The sequence below is a fragment of the Mus caroli genome, unplaced genomic scaffold (assembly GCF_978045245.1).
Source record: "Mus caroli unplaced genomic scaffold, Mus_caroli_1 scaffold_9, whole genome shotgun sequence".
Lineage (NCBI taxonomy): Eukaryota > Metazoa > Chordata > Mammalia > Rodentia > Muridae > Mus > Mus caroli.
In genome coordinates this window covers 71,463,665-71,480,425 of record NW_028227264.1, presented here as the reverse complement: position 1 = coordinate 71,480,425, position 16,761 = coordinate 71,463,665, and the positions used below count along the sequence as shown (strand labels likewise).

The 16,761-nt window shown below is 38.5% G+C and overlaps 1 pseudogene; it reads right to left on the bottom strand.

The window, feature by feature from the left end:
* Positions 1-3,539: 3,539 nt before the first annotated feature.
* On the bottom strand, positions 3,540-4,717 carry LOC110302702 (heterogeneous nuclear ribonucleoproteins A2/B1 pseudogene; annotated as a pseudogene).
* Between the last annotated feature and the right edge of the window lie 12,044 nt (positions 4,718-16,761).

The following is a 16,761-nucleotide window of genomic DNA, read 5'->3' as shown; positions in this document are numbered from 1 at the left end:
TGTTTCACTTCAATTTAAACTGACACAAACATCCCTGTTAACATCACAGACAGTGGTTAATCCACTAGCCTTGAGTTTCCCAAACTGTATATTCCAAAGAAGTGTTACAGTTTCATCAAGCCCTTGGCTATAACATGGGATTGAACATGATGGATGTTTTAAATAACAACTGAGTTTTAAACCCATGGGACCTTAACATTATAGACAGAGCTTTTTCTCGGACACATAAGAGATTCCCTCAGTGAAAGTCTATTTTTAAAGTCTATACAGAGTGTGAACCTATAAATCATTGTGGTTTTCTCTATTTCAGTCATTAAATAATCCATATGGGATCTGTGGGGACTGTTATCTTCTATGTGTCAACTAGTTATCTGGATATTTAGAGGTCTTTATTATATGGATCCTGTGGGAGAGGCTATTAGGATGTATGATATACACATCCTTTTCCTATATCAACTGGACATCACCTCTCACCCTGCATCAGAAACACAGTTCCAAAGACACTTGATCTTAGGGCATACAACACTGATATAGGCCAGCCTTATGTATACAACTCAAGAGTCACACTTCTTACAAAGTGATTATGCTGGCTAAGCATAAGTTATTTCTACAGGTCAGTCTTTGTTTTCCACAACTCGCCCATGGATGTGAGACTGATGTATGGGAGACCTTCAGGAAATAGCTAGACATAAGAGCTTGAAAGCACCTCTACAGAACTAAGTAGCCAATGGCCACCATAACATATTCCCTTGGGTAGTATTCAACTGGACATGGTTGTAGAGGCCAGGGGGAGATGTTTAATTTTTATTTGGAAGTTCTAAATCAATATAAGGCTTTATTTTGATGGATGTAAATCCCTCTTAATATTTACCCATTAATAATAATCTTATTTTTCTGAGTTAAATATCTGATTTCACATGCACCACAGTTGCATTGGGTTCCAGAAAGTTGTAAAGACTATTATGAAAAACATTATAGAGAGAGTTAGTTCCATATGCTTTTGAGATAACTCAGATGAAGTAAGGCTCAATCAACTGCAATATCATTACCAAATTAAAGGAGGATCCATAGAAGTACAAAAATAAATAAAAAAATAAACAAACAAACCAACCACAAAGAAAAATGCTCTAAATGTTCATGATAATGCAAACTTCCCAACTAATGTTAAACAAGTGCTTAAAACTGTTAAGCTAGGGCTGCAGGGCCAGCTCAGAGGTTAAGTGTGTACCCTGTTCCTGCAGAGGACCTGAGTTCATTTCTTGGCATCCATACAGAACACTCAGACCACCTATTGCTCTAGAGTATACGAGTGCCTATTTTGGATTCTGAAGCAACAAACTCATATGCATTAAGACATATCAAAACAAAGCATCTTCCAAAAGTAAGATTAAAAAAAAACAAAGACAACAACAACACAACAACAACAAAAACACAGCAGAAAGGTCTATCTGTAATCTTCGAATCTCACACATGACAATGTTAGTCCAGGACCCGAGTGCTAAGATAGCCCAATCAAACTGAATTCTACTTAATTATAGAATCATCAATTGACACATACTCAAGTCAGCATAAATCAATATTCAAAGTAATGAACAGAAATATATAATGAGAAACTGACAGGAGGAAGATAAAACAAGAACAGACAAACGGAACACTTAGATTTCCATTGTCTGCGTTGTCATCTAAAACGAAAATAATCACCTGTTCATATGACTTCATGGATTTACTTTTAAGGTAAAAAAAAAAATCAATGTTTTATTAATCTTTTTTGACATTCTCCAAAAACTGTCACAGGAATAGTGACTATGGGAACTCTCTCTAACAGCAACAAATGCAGCAGAAAATATTAGCAGTCCCACTAAGTCACTCTGGCACTGACAGACTCTCTGACTTGGTATACCATAAACTTGTTTAAAAGTCACTGAGAAGCAGGAAATATAGAATCCCGTCATGCCAGTTTTGTACATTTCAGAAACTATGTCCAATTTAAAATATGTGTTCTTACACAGTATAGGCAGTGCTAAATCTCCTTCCCACTGAGATGCCATGAATAATTCTGCTTGGAAAGTCCTTGGAGGAGGCCCTTTGAGCATCTCTGGCAGAAAGCATTTCCATTTGCATGTACTTACCAAGGGGAGGAGTGGTTAACAGGAAGCACTTGTTTTCCTCTCTCTCTCTTTTTTTTTTTTTTTTTTTTTTGATAAAAGGAAGGATTTTCATTTTGCTTTTATTTTTGGAAAATGGTCTAAATTATGTAAAATATCAAACAGTTAGATGATTCTCTGGGATGTATGTTTGCTTTTCTTCTTAAAAGTAGACATATAAGACATTCATTCTCCCAATCTCCCCTCTAGTCTTCTGTCTGAAGTAGAAGGCGATTATAACAGTTTTAGCCACATCTTGACTATAAAACCACACCTGTCAATCTGCTTCTACCCTTAGAAGCATGTGTGATATGTTACTCTAAAGAAAAGGTGTAACAACAGTTGTCTTATTTTAGGCTCTTACCTTAGGGTTCTGTCTTAGTTAGGATTTTACTGCTGTGAACAGACACCATGACCAAGAAAAGTTTTACAGAGGACAACATTTAACTGGGGCTGGCTTACAAGTTCAGAGGTTCAATCCATTATCACTAAGGTGGAAACATGGCAACATCCAGACAGGCTTGATGTAGAAGGGGCTGAAAATTCAACATCATCTGAAGGCTGCTAGTGGAAGACTGGCTTCCCAAAAGCTAGGATGAGGGTAATAAGGCCACACCCACAGTAACACACCTACTCCAACAAGGCCATGCTTCCTAATAGGTGCCACTCCCTGGGCTCAGCATATATAAACCATCACAGGTGTTGAACTGAATTCTGTTATTGGAGCCAAAGCTCTGTATTTCACAAAATTTTAGGTTTTTTTTTTTTTTTTTTTTTAAATTTTAGACAGGGTCTGATCATATAACCAAAGCTGGCCTGAAATTCAGCTGAACTCAAACTACAATTCTTCTGTCTTACACAATACTTTGGATCTAAGGTGTACAGTGCCCAGATGCCATTGATATTTCGTTTTTTCCTTTAGAATTATTTTATTAAATCATAAATATACAACAGCTTCTTAACTCTACACACACACTTAATTTTTTAAAGGAAAAACATTATATCTTATTACACCATGATCCTGGCTAATGGCTTTTCAAAACTTTTGAGAAAAATCTGTAAAAAGGTTTCACATGTCATCTAAAACTTACAAATTTAACATTATCAAAGAAGGAATGCTTCTACACTCTTACAAAGACCACTAGAAAGAAACAATTAAAAAGCTAAGAAACTGTCTCAAAGGATTTTTTTTTCTTTTTTACAATCCTTCCTCCACAGTAAGGTAATGTCATTAAATAATCCAATCCATTCACAAAATGGCTCTCTGCATCTGCTCTGGTGTCTTCTGCCATACCACTGCAAACTAATGCATGACTGAGATAAGAGTTTCCTTAACATTGCTATTTCGATAACCTGAAGCTGTTCTGTTACCTCTGGGCTCTCATCCTCTCCTGTTTATACAGCGAAGCCCATGGTAAGTAGGAAGAAGCTTAAATCTGCTCCTTCCACCACACTCCCACTTCCTCCACTTCCTCCAGGACCATAGTTCCTTCCACCATATGGTCCTTCTATGTTCCTGCTACCTCCAAAGTTTCTACTCTTCATTGGACCATAGTTAGAAGGTTGCTGGCTATAATTTCCAAAATCATTGTAACTTCTACTTTCATAATTTACTGCTCCATAGTTGTCATAACCACCTCTGTAGCCCCCACCCTGGTTGCCATATCCAGGTCCTCCACTACCATATCGTCCTCTTCTTCCTCCATAACCAGGGCCACCTCCAAAATTGCCACCTCCAGGTCCTCCTCCATACCCATTATAGCCATTTCCAAATCCAGGACCACTTCTGTATCCATCAGATCCCACCCCCCACCCCACCCCCCACCCCCCCGCCTTAAAGTTGCTTCCTGGTCCTGGTCCAAAATTGCCACTGCCACCACGAGAATCCCCCAAAACAAAGTTTCGTCTTCTTCCACTCCTAGAACTTTGGACCTCCTGCATTTCTTGTCTAGACAGTGCCTTTCTAACTTCTGCATTGTATGATTTATGGTGTGATTTTTTTTTTTTTTTTGCAAGACAATTTTATCCACAGGATCATGGTCATCAAAAGAAACAAAGCCAAGGCCTCTTTTCTTCCCAGACTGCCTATCGGTAATTATTTCAATAGTATCAATTTTTCCATACTCTATAAATAGTAATCTTTAAGGTGGTGTACCTCAGTATCTTCCTTAATTCCACCAACAAACAGCTTCTTCACAGTCACATGGGCTCCTGGTTTTCCAGACTCCTCTCTTGCTACAGCACGTTTTGGCTCAACTTCCCTGCCATCAATGGAATGAGACCTTGTAGCCATGGCAGCGTCAACCTCAGCCAGGGATGAGAAAGTTACAAAGCCAAATCCTCTTGATCTTTTGCTTGCAGGATCACGCATAACCACACAGTCTGTAAGCTTTCCCCACTGCTCATAGTAGTTTCTCAAACTTTTTTCCGTGGTTTCAAAGCTTAAGCCACCAATAAAGAGCTTGCTGAACTTTTCCTTTTCTCTTTTTCCTCTCCAAAGGAACAGTTTCTAAAGTTTTCTCCATCGCGGACTCAGTCGCTTCAGCCCGGTTTCCCGCAGTCGAGCGAGATGAGAAAGATCTCCTTGAACGGACACGCACGGGACTCATCCTGATGCTGTGGGGAGATCAGGCGATGGCCAAGAAACTGGACTGCAAGGAGCTCCTGCACAAGGGACCAGCACCGCTGCTACTCGACAGTGATACACTTTTAATTAAACATAGGCATCCATTCCCAGAGCTAAGTATTCAACATCCTGGGTCGTCCTTAGAGAAGCAAGAACATTCAATACACCAAGTGTCCAAAGGTTTCATAAAGAGACAATTTCTGGACCAGGAGGAAAAGAAATACTTTCTTCTCTAAAAATACAAATTTACAAGTGTGAATGTCTAGATCTACACAGAAACCCTGAGGGTTTCATTCACTTACAAAATTAACCATGGTAACCTCTCATTATGCTTCCTTCTTCTGCATCTGTGTACATGCATGTATGTACATTTGATGCATGTATGTTTGTAGGCCAGAGATCCAAGTCAAGTTTTTTCAGGTATTATCCTTGTCTTTGAGACAAGGTAAATTACTCAGGGATTTGTCTAAATTAGCTGGAAAGTGAGCCCAGGATGTGCCTGTGTCCCTCCTCCAAGTTCCTTGGCCCCAGTAGTGGGAACTCAGGCTTGTGCTCCCAATTGGCCAGATACTTGGGCTAGGAACCAGGTATTAATGATAGAAGGCTTTACTGAGGGAGCTTCCCAACCCCAGCTTCACATTGAATTTAGAAACCGAAGGATTAACTGCTAAACTAGACCTTTGTTCTTGTGCCCCCAAATCTAAACCACCACATACATCAGGATGTAGACATGTGTAACTTAACATCATTTGCATTTCAAATTAAAATCAATAATTGGATCTTTACCTTTGTCCCCACAGCTATGCTCAAAATAATGACCCAAAGAGAAATGAACACATAAACACACACAATCACACACACTTATGTCATGTTTTCTTGATATATGGTGTTTATTTTTCATTGGAACAAATGGGAAAAAAAATCTGAAATCCGTGCACCTGCTTCAAATTGAACATCTGAGTTACAACTGCAAAATAGTTTTGTTATAATGTTATAAGGAATCTAAATGCAATGGAAGACACTTTGTAACTATGCATCCCCTTCAACCCACTCCTGGGAAAGTCAGAGGGTAGCTATGTCTCAAGGGGTTATCCTTATTGAATATGAGAACCTGAGCATGAGCCATGTTTTATGTTGCAAACAAGGCACTTAACATAGGAAGGCACTCGCACACCAGTGGGGACACTGTCTTTTTGAAAAAAAGCCAGATATCAGCAGGCAAAGCAGACATTGTTCACAAGCTCTAAATTCAGATTTTTTTTCCAAGCTTACAATCAGAAAAATATCCCTCTTGTAAGGTTCCTCCCAAGGTCTAGCAGGCTTCTAGGAATCTTTACATACTGGTATCCTGCTTCCAAAATCCCCAGTGCTTTGACTAATGACAGAACAAGGTCAAACATGGTTCCCCTGCACTTTCTAAAGATATTTAAATGTGACAGAAACTTGGGTAGCACAACTCACACTGTTTTTCTGTGTTTCTTCTTTGACAATCTGAGGGATGATTCCCATTGCCTTGCTTCATCTACACAAGCAATCCACCTCTGTGTGACATAGTCTGCCCTATTTGAAGTCGTGTGTTCTGGGAAGATGGCTCACTAAGTAAGAGCATTTGTTGCAGGAACATGAGGGACTGAGCTTTGATTCTAGGACAGGCATAGAAAGCTGAGTTGAAGCTAGGCAGTGGTGGTGCACACTTTAATCCTAGCACTTGGAAGGCTGAGGCAGGAGGATTTCTGAGTTTGAGGCCAGCCTGGTCTACAGAGTGAGTTCCAGGACAGCCAGGGCTACACAGAGAAACTCTGTCTCGAGAAAAGAAAGAAAGAAAGAAAGAAAGAAAGAAAGAAAGAAAGAAAGAAAGAAAGAAAGAAAGAAAGAAAGAAAGAAAGAAAGAAAGGAGAAAGTAAGTCAATCTGAGCTGAGGCAGGAGCATGACAGAAATCACTGATCAGTCAGCTCAACCCAGGTCTATGTTCAGGGAAATACTCTGAGAGAGGAAGGCAGATAGTGATAGAGGCAGATACCCTGAAAATTTCTTTGTCTTCCCCATATATGCATGCATGCAGAACCATGAGCACATTCACACACACACACGCACACACCTGCCTACCCACATATGAGAAAAGTAAACTAGTAGAAAGCCTTTCTTACAAAAGCTGCACAATTAATGGCTCCCAAATAGAAAACACATCAGCAGAAAGGACAAAGGGAGGGGAGCTTACAGTTAAACCTAAACAGACCTGTGTTAACCATTTGAAAAACTGTTTTTCTGCCTAAAGCATATTTTTAGACCTGCCTTTCGACTGTAATCAAGTATGATTCAGAAACAAAGAACAAGAAGAATAAGTGTTGTGAGAGGAAGAGAAAAGTCTTCACACTGATCTGCAGTATTGGATGCCAGGAAGCAGTAGCTAAACTATGTGAAAATAAAAATAAAGTAAGTAACTTGCACTCTCAGTTTCCATGACATTTTGTCATGAAGCAATTTACAATACAAATACAATAAAAAGGAAAACAGGAAAGAATGGGAGGTTTTTGTCACAACATGGGGACAGGGACCAGAGGACTCAGGGACACTAAGGTTCCAATAACTTGGAAGACAAGAAACTGAAGAGAAAGGATCAATCCACAAGGACAACTAGTTGCAGAGAGAGCTTAGCTACCTGCCCCCTGGTCCCTGTGGGTCTGTAGCTGAGTGTGCACACAGAGCTATTGAGGTGCAGAGAGACCAGGTTTAAAAGAAAGAAAATTTTCATTGAATTGAGTGGTGGAGGCACTACCAGTTCTGATCACCTACTGGGAAGCATCACCATTGTCAGAAGGCTTACCTGACTCACAACAGCAGAAAGGGAGGGATGAGTTATGAAATAGTTGTCATTCGAATGAGGGCTTCTTGGGGCACTCCCTAAGAATGTGGTGATGGCTATTCCTGCTTGTCAATTTGACTACATCTGCAATGAACAAACTACAATCCAGAAATGGAAGACACACCTTTGATCCAGATCTTGGGGCTGGAAAATGAAGGCTTCTGACATGGACATGGAGATTTTGAGGCATTGTGGCCATGAAAAGCTTAGGTCCAGGTAAGGTAGCACACACGCACCTTTAATCCCAGGAGACTGAGGCAAGCAGATCAATGAGTTCAAGGCCAGCCTGGAACAAAGCAAGTTCCAGATCCTGGCATGGTGGCACACACCTTTATTCTGGGCCATGCCTTCTGCTGGAGGCCTACATAAGGACATTGGAAGAAGGAAGATTCACTCTTTTTTACCTGCTTGCACTTACTTGCCAGCATTTCTGTTGGAACCTAATTCTTAAGGATTTCAGTTTATACAGTAGACCAGCTGAAACAATTAGCCTCATGGGACTGAGCAACTACTAGATTCTTGGACTTCCCACTCACACCTGCCCATTGTTGGGTTAGTTGAACTACAGACTGAAAATCATTCCAATCAACTCCTTAAATATATAAAGGCATCCATAAGTTCTCTGACTTTAGAGACCCCTGACTAATACAAATGTTAAAATTTATCATCATGGTCAGCTTTAATTTTCAACTTTATATAATCTAGAATGTCCTGGGAAGACAGGCTGAATGAAGGATTGTCTATAGCAGGTTAGCCCGCAGGTCTGTCTGTATAGAATGTTCTGGATTATGTTAAGTGATGTTGGAAGACCCAATCCACTGAGTTCGGGTCCTGGACTATATGAGAGGGATGAAAGTACACAGAGAAAAGAGTGTGTGCATTCATCTGTCTATTCTTGATCATGGATGAGACTTGATGCTTCGAGTTCCTAAGTAATACCCATGGCAATGGACCATTTCTCCCATCAGTTCTTTTTCTTAGGGTGTTTGTTATCATAGCAACAGAAAGTGGAAGTAGGACAAACATCCCTCAGAAAATCACTTAGCTGGTGTAGCATCATCCATGGAGGAGAGTCAGTAGGAGACAGAAAAATAATATTTGAAAATATTTAACAGTTGAGAAGTGTTCACATCAAAACTCATCATAATAGAATCTCCATAAGCTAGAATGAGGGAGACACATTCAAAGACATTCAAAGCCTCAGAAGTGGATGCTCACAGTCAGCTATTGGATGGAACACGGGGCCCCCATTGGAGGAGCTAGAGAAAGCACCCAAGGAGCTGAAGGGGTCTGCAAACCTATAGGTGGAACAATAATATGAACTAACCAGTACCCCCTGGAGCTCGTGTCTCTAGCTGCATATGTAGCAGAAGATGGCCTAGTCGGCCATCATTGGGAAGAGAGTCCCCTTGGTCTTGCAAACTTTATATGCCCCAGTACAAGGGAAAGCCAGGGCCAAGAAATGGGAGTGGGTGGGGAGGGGAGCAGGGTGGGGGGAGAGTATAGGGGACTTTCGGGATAGCATTTGAAATGTAAATGAAGAAAATACCTAATAAAACATTGGGAAAAATACATTTTTGTTGGTGGGATGTCCAGCTAGAACTGATCACATTTCCAGTAATTAGGCTTCTGTAAGTAATGTTTTCAATCATTCAGGATCATTGGAAAGTTCCTAAAGATACACACCGCCCTGGTAAATGTCTTCTCAAAAATCATACTAAATTTCAGCAAAACCAATGAGAATTCTTGCCTTCTGAGTCAATCCTGCTTCTTACCATAGCTTTTTCAGTAGTAGCATTGGAATTTAAGCAGATGTGGCAAAGAAGAACAGTCCTTTCTAGTAGAACACATGTCCTATGGAACGTGGAGGGAATCCAAAGACTTTTAGATAGATTTTTAATTTCTTTTCAGTGCCCTGATATTTAAATGTGATCTAACAAGGTCTTCTCTACTTATTGACCCCAAAAGGACACAAACATGCACTTCCATCTCCATGACTATGCCTAGCAACACTATTTACAAGCAACAGTGGATATAATAGTCCCTGTGTCCATAAATTTCTGGTTGCATTAAAATGGGAAGATGTATTATGACTCAGCCTTAATAACGAAATTACTCAATTACTGATGTGTGCAACAGCATGCTTGAATAAAATGTATGATAATAAGAGGAAGAAGCTAGTCAAAACAAAACAAAAACAAACAAAATAAAGCTTCTGCTACGGGGCTCAGCGAGCTATGAAGAACAGGAAGAACAATGATTTTAAGAGCCAGAGGGAATGGGTATCATTAAAGGAACCAGTGTTTTCCAGATTCAACAGGTATGACACAGATATAACTCAAAGAGACTGTGGTAACATAGACAGGTTCAAACCTGATGGGTTCCTAGTGGTGAAAGAGGGAAGTAGACATGGGATTTCATCCCAAAGCCAGAAGCATTTTGCAAATGACAGCCGCTAGGAAAAAGAAAAATTCAAATGTCTTTAATGATCCAACATTGGGTATATCAGAATAGAACTGCCTTCTATGATTTTGTGTATATGTCTGTGTTTTTTTTTCCTTCAAATTTCTTGGATTTTTTTGTTTGTTTTGTTATTTGTGAATATACTGTGGCTGCCTTCAAACACACCAGAAGAGGGCATCAGATCCCATTACAGATGGTTTGTGAGCCACCCTGTGGTTGCTGGGAATTGAACTCAGGATCTCTGGAAGAGCAGTGAGTGATCTTAACCACTGAGCCATCTTTCCAGTCCCCATTGTGTTTTCTTTTTATAAGCAGGAGAAAGAATATGAAGTTTGTTGGGTGAGAAGATTGGTGCATAGTAGGTATGGGGAAGAATGTAATTGATATATGTTGTAAAAAATTCAAAACATAAATAAAACACAACAAACAACCTAAATATACAAGATCAAGAATCTAAATATATTACTTTATGTTAGAATTATTTATGACAAAGTTTATGGATAAATAAGGTTTGAAATGCCAAGTGAATGAAATTCAACACTTTCTAGGAGAATTACAACTGACTGTTTCATGCCATTTTATTTCCATTTTATAAATCTTTAAGAAATTGAAATATCTATGGATATATATTTCAATATACATATAGTTTACCAGGATTAGTTGACAACAGAATTATTTTCAGTTTATTTTATTATCCAATTTTCCTAGGAAATTTGATCTTGATAAAATGCCATGCCCAAATAAATTAATACAAACAAAAAGTACAAACAATGGCCAGACAAACATCATGCCATTAATGTCTACTTGTGCAAAAAGGTTTTGCCTTCCATAGACATAGGGTAGTCGTCTGATTTATTCTGTACAAAACACAGGTCATACAATTTTGTCCAATTAGATGCTTCCTGTTTTATGAAAACCTATTTACAATAAAACTAATGTATTCTAACATCTAAAATTGATGGCATTCAATTTAGAGAACAAATCAAGATGCACTCAAGATTGGTTATGAAAGCAAGCCCCAAAATGTTTTAGATTAAAAGAGAGACTTCGAGTTTGAAGACTCCATTTAGCAAGCATCAGGTGATTGTTGCTCCCTTCCCCAACACTGCCTGACTCCCGTTTGTGCACGTGTGCATCTTTGCCAAACCTGCAAGGAATAGAGAGATTGTAAAATGTACTGAGTGATTCAAAATTCTGCTGAGTTTAAAATGTACGAGATCAGTTGATGATTTTTGGAGTCTTTGATTTAAATTCTCTTTTATCTACTGGTAAGTATAAACCTATTGGGTTTAGCCTGCATCCACTAAGTACAGCTTCATTAATGTTTACGCCTCTAAAGAATGGATTCTGAAGATTCTATGAAGTGCCTCCAAATACAAGATGTCTGAAGACATGTAAAATAGGGTTTTCTATCAAAATGTTTCTGAGAAGACTCTGGGAGAGGGAATGACTGCATTTTAAAGTCAGGAACACAGGTAAGGATCTTTCTAAGTCTGGTTGATTCACAAGATTTCCAACAGATCATAGTTTTCAGAGAGTCAAGGGCTTTTAACTAAGTTCCCTATCCTGACTGACTATGGAGTATCCAGGTCAGTGTGTTTTTGAAGCAGCATCTAGACCTTTGTCAGCAAAAGAGATTCAGCTTGCCCACAATGTGAAATGAATTTCCATTTGTTCTAGTCCAAACCTGAAATAAAATATGCACAAAAGTTCAAGTGACCTGATTTCTTTCAGCACTTGTTAAAAGAAAAAATAAATCAGATTATCATAAGCCTAACAGTTTCCTGTCCCCCTGAGGTGGCAAGTGAACTTGGGATATGAAGATTTTAGGTGGATCCCCTATTGAATATCATATGACATTTTGCAAATGAAATTGAACTGGATTATGGTACATACAGATTCAGTAAAAGTGTACTTGTTTATTTACTTGAAAGATGCATTTAAGATAAAATACTACCGTTATCATAGTTCATAGACTAAGTATATATGAAGGCTTAAAACATCTACTTAATATGTTAAAACATGTAAATACTAAGGACAAATATTTTTAAATATGTGATATTTGTCATGTTATCCACTCACTGATAAGTGGATATTAGCCCAGAAACTTAGAATACCCAAGATACAATTTGCAAAACACATGAAACTCAAGAAGAAGGAAAACCAAAGTGTGGAAACTTCTTTCCTTCTTAGAATGGGGAACAAAATACCCATGGAAGGAGTTACAGAGACAGAGTTCGGAGCTGAGACAGAAGGAAGGATCATCCAGAGACTGCCCTACCCGGGGATCCATCCCGTAGGCAACCACCAAACCCAGACACAATTGCATATACCAGCAAGATTTTGCTGACAGGACCCTGATATAACTCTCAATTGTGAGGCTATGTCAGTGCCTGGCAAATACAGAAATGGATGCTTACAGTCATCTATTGGATGAAACACAGGATCCCCAATGAAGGACCTAGAGAAAGTACCCAAGGAGCTGAAGGGGTCTACAACCCTGTAGGAGGAACAGCAATATGAACTAACCACTATCCCCAGAGCTCATATCTCTAGCTGCACGTGTAGCACAGGATGGCCTAGATGGCCATCAATGGGGGGGGGGGAGGCCATTGGGCTTACGAAGATTATATGCCCCAGTATAGGGGAATGCCAGAGCCAGGAAGCAGGAGTGGGTAGGTTGGGGAGCAGGGCAGGGAGGGTACAGGGGATTTTCGGAGAGGAAACTAGGAAGAGGATAGCATTTGAAATGTAAATGAAGAAAATATCTAATAAATAAATAAAATAAATAAAAATGTGATATTTGCGTTTTATGATACAAGGTCATAGAAGATATAATTTTGAGAAATAAAACAGAAACTGCAACTGGAACATTGCTCTTTATAATAGAAGGGAATAAAGTCAGTCATCAAGGAGAAGTAACATTTTAAGAATAAATAGATTGAAAATCGGTAGAAATTATGATAAATTGGTAAAAGAGTACTTTAAAGCCTATATACATATATTACATATATACATATATAATACACATATAATACATATATACACATATATTATATGTGTAATATATATAAAGCTCATATATACATATATATTACATGTGTAATATATATGTCTCTGTGTGTGTGTGTGTGTATATATATATATATATATAACACATATAATGTTTTAACATTTTTCTACTTGTTCACATGAAATTGACAACAGATGGTTAAAATTATGATTGTGTGTATTGAAGAAAATACTTTCACCTATTATTGTGTATGTATACACTAGGAGTCTTAATTATGACGAGGTGAAGACATCCAAAACTCAATTCTTAGAAACATTTAAAAATAAAACCACTCTGTGACTAAGTCACAGACCCAATATGTAAATCTGAAGTATGTCATCTTACCTTTTAAGTTGCAGTATTTTATAAATTCTTAAGTTAGGATGCAAAAGTGGCTTTGCTATGGGATTCTGTCTGTCTATGGGGATCCTTCACGTCCCTCTCCACACTGCCCTCCACAGATCCCCTATTCTCCTCCTGCTGTTCCCTTTCTTCCATCTCCTAAAGTCGCAACCTCTACACTCATATCACAGATCACACACTCTCCTCTTGTCCATTGCCCTCTCTTTTACAGGTGATTCCTCCACTGCTATAATGACTTTCAACATACACGCCCATTGGAATGCATATATTATATGTTGAGTCTGGCCTATCTCACCTGCTATAATAATCTCCAATTCCATTTCCCTAAAAGTTTCATGAGTACTAATCTCTAATGATAAATATGTGTGCATATATATTATATATATATAGAGAGATAGATAGATATGTTTTAGATTTATATATTGATATATAGCTATACACAAATATATATATATATATATATATATATATATATATACATCTACACCTATCCTACTTAATCCATTCATCTGCTAGTAGGTATGCAGGCAGACTGGTTTCTTTTCTAAGCACTGTGAAGAGAAATGTAACGAACACAGATGAGAAAATACCTGTGCAGCTCCCAACTTAGCATAATATTAGTAATCAAACAAAATCACTATAACCTGCTGAGTTAAGAAGACCACTGTAGCACATTGTTATGATTTTGTTGCTACAAAAATGCTTAAAAATGTTTATTTATTACTGAGTGGACCAGGACATAATTGAAATTGGGTATGTATTTACATGCTATGGCCAGAATATAAACTATACTGATTTGGAGAAAAATAGTACTTATACAGATGTACATTGTAGACAGACTTCAATTCTTTATGGTTCAAGGAAGGTCATACAGAACAATAATTTATCTTTTACTTTTAATGTTCTCTAAATAGTTGTCTCTTCCATATTAGGAAGCAGCCGAAGGGCTCTGTGATGCTGTCAGCTGCAGCTACAGATTTCCAGTTTATTAGGTCAAGAAACACTAGTGGCAGTGACAGAAGCCAGTGGAACACAGAGGAAACACAGTTCTGATGGGTATTCCAAAGAGAAATCACGCCATAGGTGTTTGATTCAAAATGCATGAGGGACTCAATTACAGCTGCAGTGAGCAGACTGAAGATGGGAGGTATTGTGTATATAAGCTTGAATTATCTTTCCTTCCCATTTCTCTGTAACCAACTCCAAAGTTTAAATGTTGAAATGATTGGTCCTATGAAGGCTTGATAGATGCCCCAGTGTAGGGGAACTGAGGATGGGGAGGTGTGAGTGGGTGGGTGGGTGGGTGGGAGAACATACTCATGGAAGCAGAGGGAGGGAGGACAGGATAGGGGTTTCAGGGGGAGAATGGGAAAGGGGATAACACTTGAAATGTAAATAAAGAATCCAATAAAAAATGAATCAAAACATTAGTTAATCTATTATTAAAAGTACATATCTCAACAAAAAGAAAAACTTGAAATGAAGATAGCTAAAGCATTGTCATTTTTAAAACTGAGACTATGCTAATTTATTATTTAACATCCCAATTCCATTTTGGTTTTTAAAGATCTGTTGTTTATATGACATTATATCCTTTACCACACACTGCATAATAAAACAAGGCGGCAGATGAAGTATATGGTGCAGTCCATCTAGGAAAGAAAAGGTTTTAAAAGCCTAGCAAGCAAAACAACACATCAAATCATCTTATATGAAAATCCAAAGTCAAGCACCATCAGAGAAAAAAGTATATGTTCATAACAGAATGTTTAATATGTACAATCCAAAATATAGGTGATTTACTATTATGTTATTACAGTAAACCATGAAGTGCACACATGACAGAAAAAATGAGAAAAGTAAGATTTAAGAATTTGGAATCCCTCTGTCAGGGTATCCACATAAAATTCCAAGCTTTGAGAAACTGAGGTAGGAAAATCTCAAGGTGAAGGCAAGCCTAGGCTATGTGTCAGATATTGTCTAAAAGAACAACAACGGAAAAGTAGAATATGGTTAAAGAATTCTTAAAAACTATCATAAAGGATTCAGGTGCCTGGCTTAACTCATCTTCAAGTGATCCAAAATCACACTACCATCATTTCGACATCCAGCAGATGGTATTTAAAATGTCAGGTTGGAATATCACTCAGAGGTGAACAGAGGGTCAAGCAAGAGCACATGTTATCTTGAAAACAGAAAGCAAGGGTCACAGATGACTGTCTGACAGTGAGCTGACAACCAAAACAAACTTGAGAATCACACAAATCCAGAACGAAACACAGCTGTAGGAGCCAAAGCCTCCTTCTATGAAGCAATAGCTGGGGCATAACTGAAGAACAGCTCACAGTTATAATTGCTAATAATATTTCACGGCCTACATTTACTCTGATGTACAATTGAGAGAGGATCCACATGCACACACAATTTATAAGATTCCCCATCAAAGTAATTACAGCAATTGGGAGTCATTCATACAGATGTTTGGCCTTACAGAATCATTTCAGGATTAACACAGTATGGCATGTAATGCCTTTCATTCCTACATGCAGTCTCAGACTTCTCCGCATTCAATTTGATAAGGACTTTGCTAGCAATCTACATTTAATTTTAATCTTGCAGAAAATTGGGTGCTAAGTCAGTAAGCCAGAACGCAACAACAAAGAGTTATTTATGAGTCTGGTGAAAAACGGCTTCTGTATCACAAATCATAGAGTTATTAGAACTCCCAGCAAGGATAATCGTAGAGACAATCTGGTCATTGTGCACATGAGAAAAAATAGCTACCTAGAGAGATGAGGAAGTGTGCAGGTGGCTGTGCAGCTGTACAGTGAAGGCTGGATTAGAACCCGAGTCTCAGACTGTGGAATTGAGGGTCTTCCACAAGCATTCATTGTCTCCCATCACTTATCATACAGCATGAAACCATTGACATTGCCCTACTATGGTGTGCTACATAGGTATGAAAAGTTTGCCTTACTCTTGCTTGCAAGATGGGTATGAAAAGTTTCTACTGAAAGGCATTTTATAGCTCTACGAAATGGAGTTTTGAAACATATGCGTATAGTTCAGTGTATTGTTTGTATTGATTTGCCTTAGTCAGGGTTTCTGTTCCTGTAAAAACATCATGACCAAGAAGCAGTTGGGAAGGAAAGGGTTTATTCGGCTTACACTTCCATACTGCTGTTCATCAACAAGGAAGTCAGGACTGGAACTCAAGCAGGTCAAGAAGCAGGAGCTGATGCAGAGGCC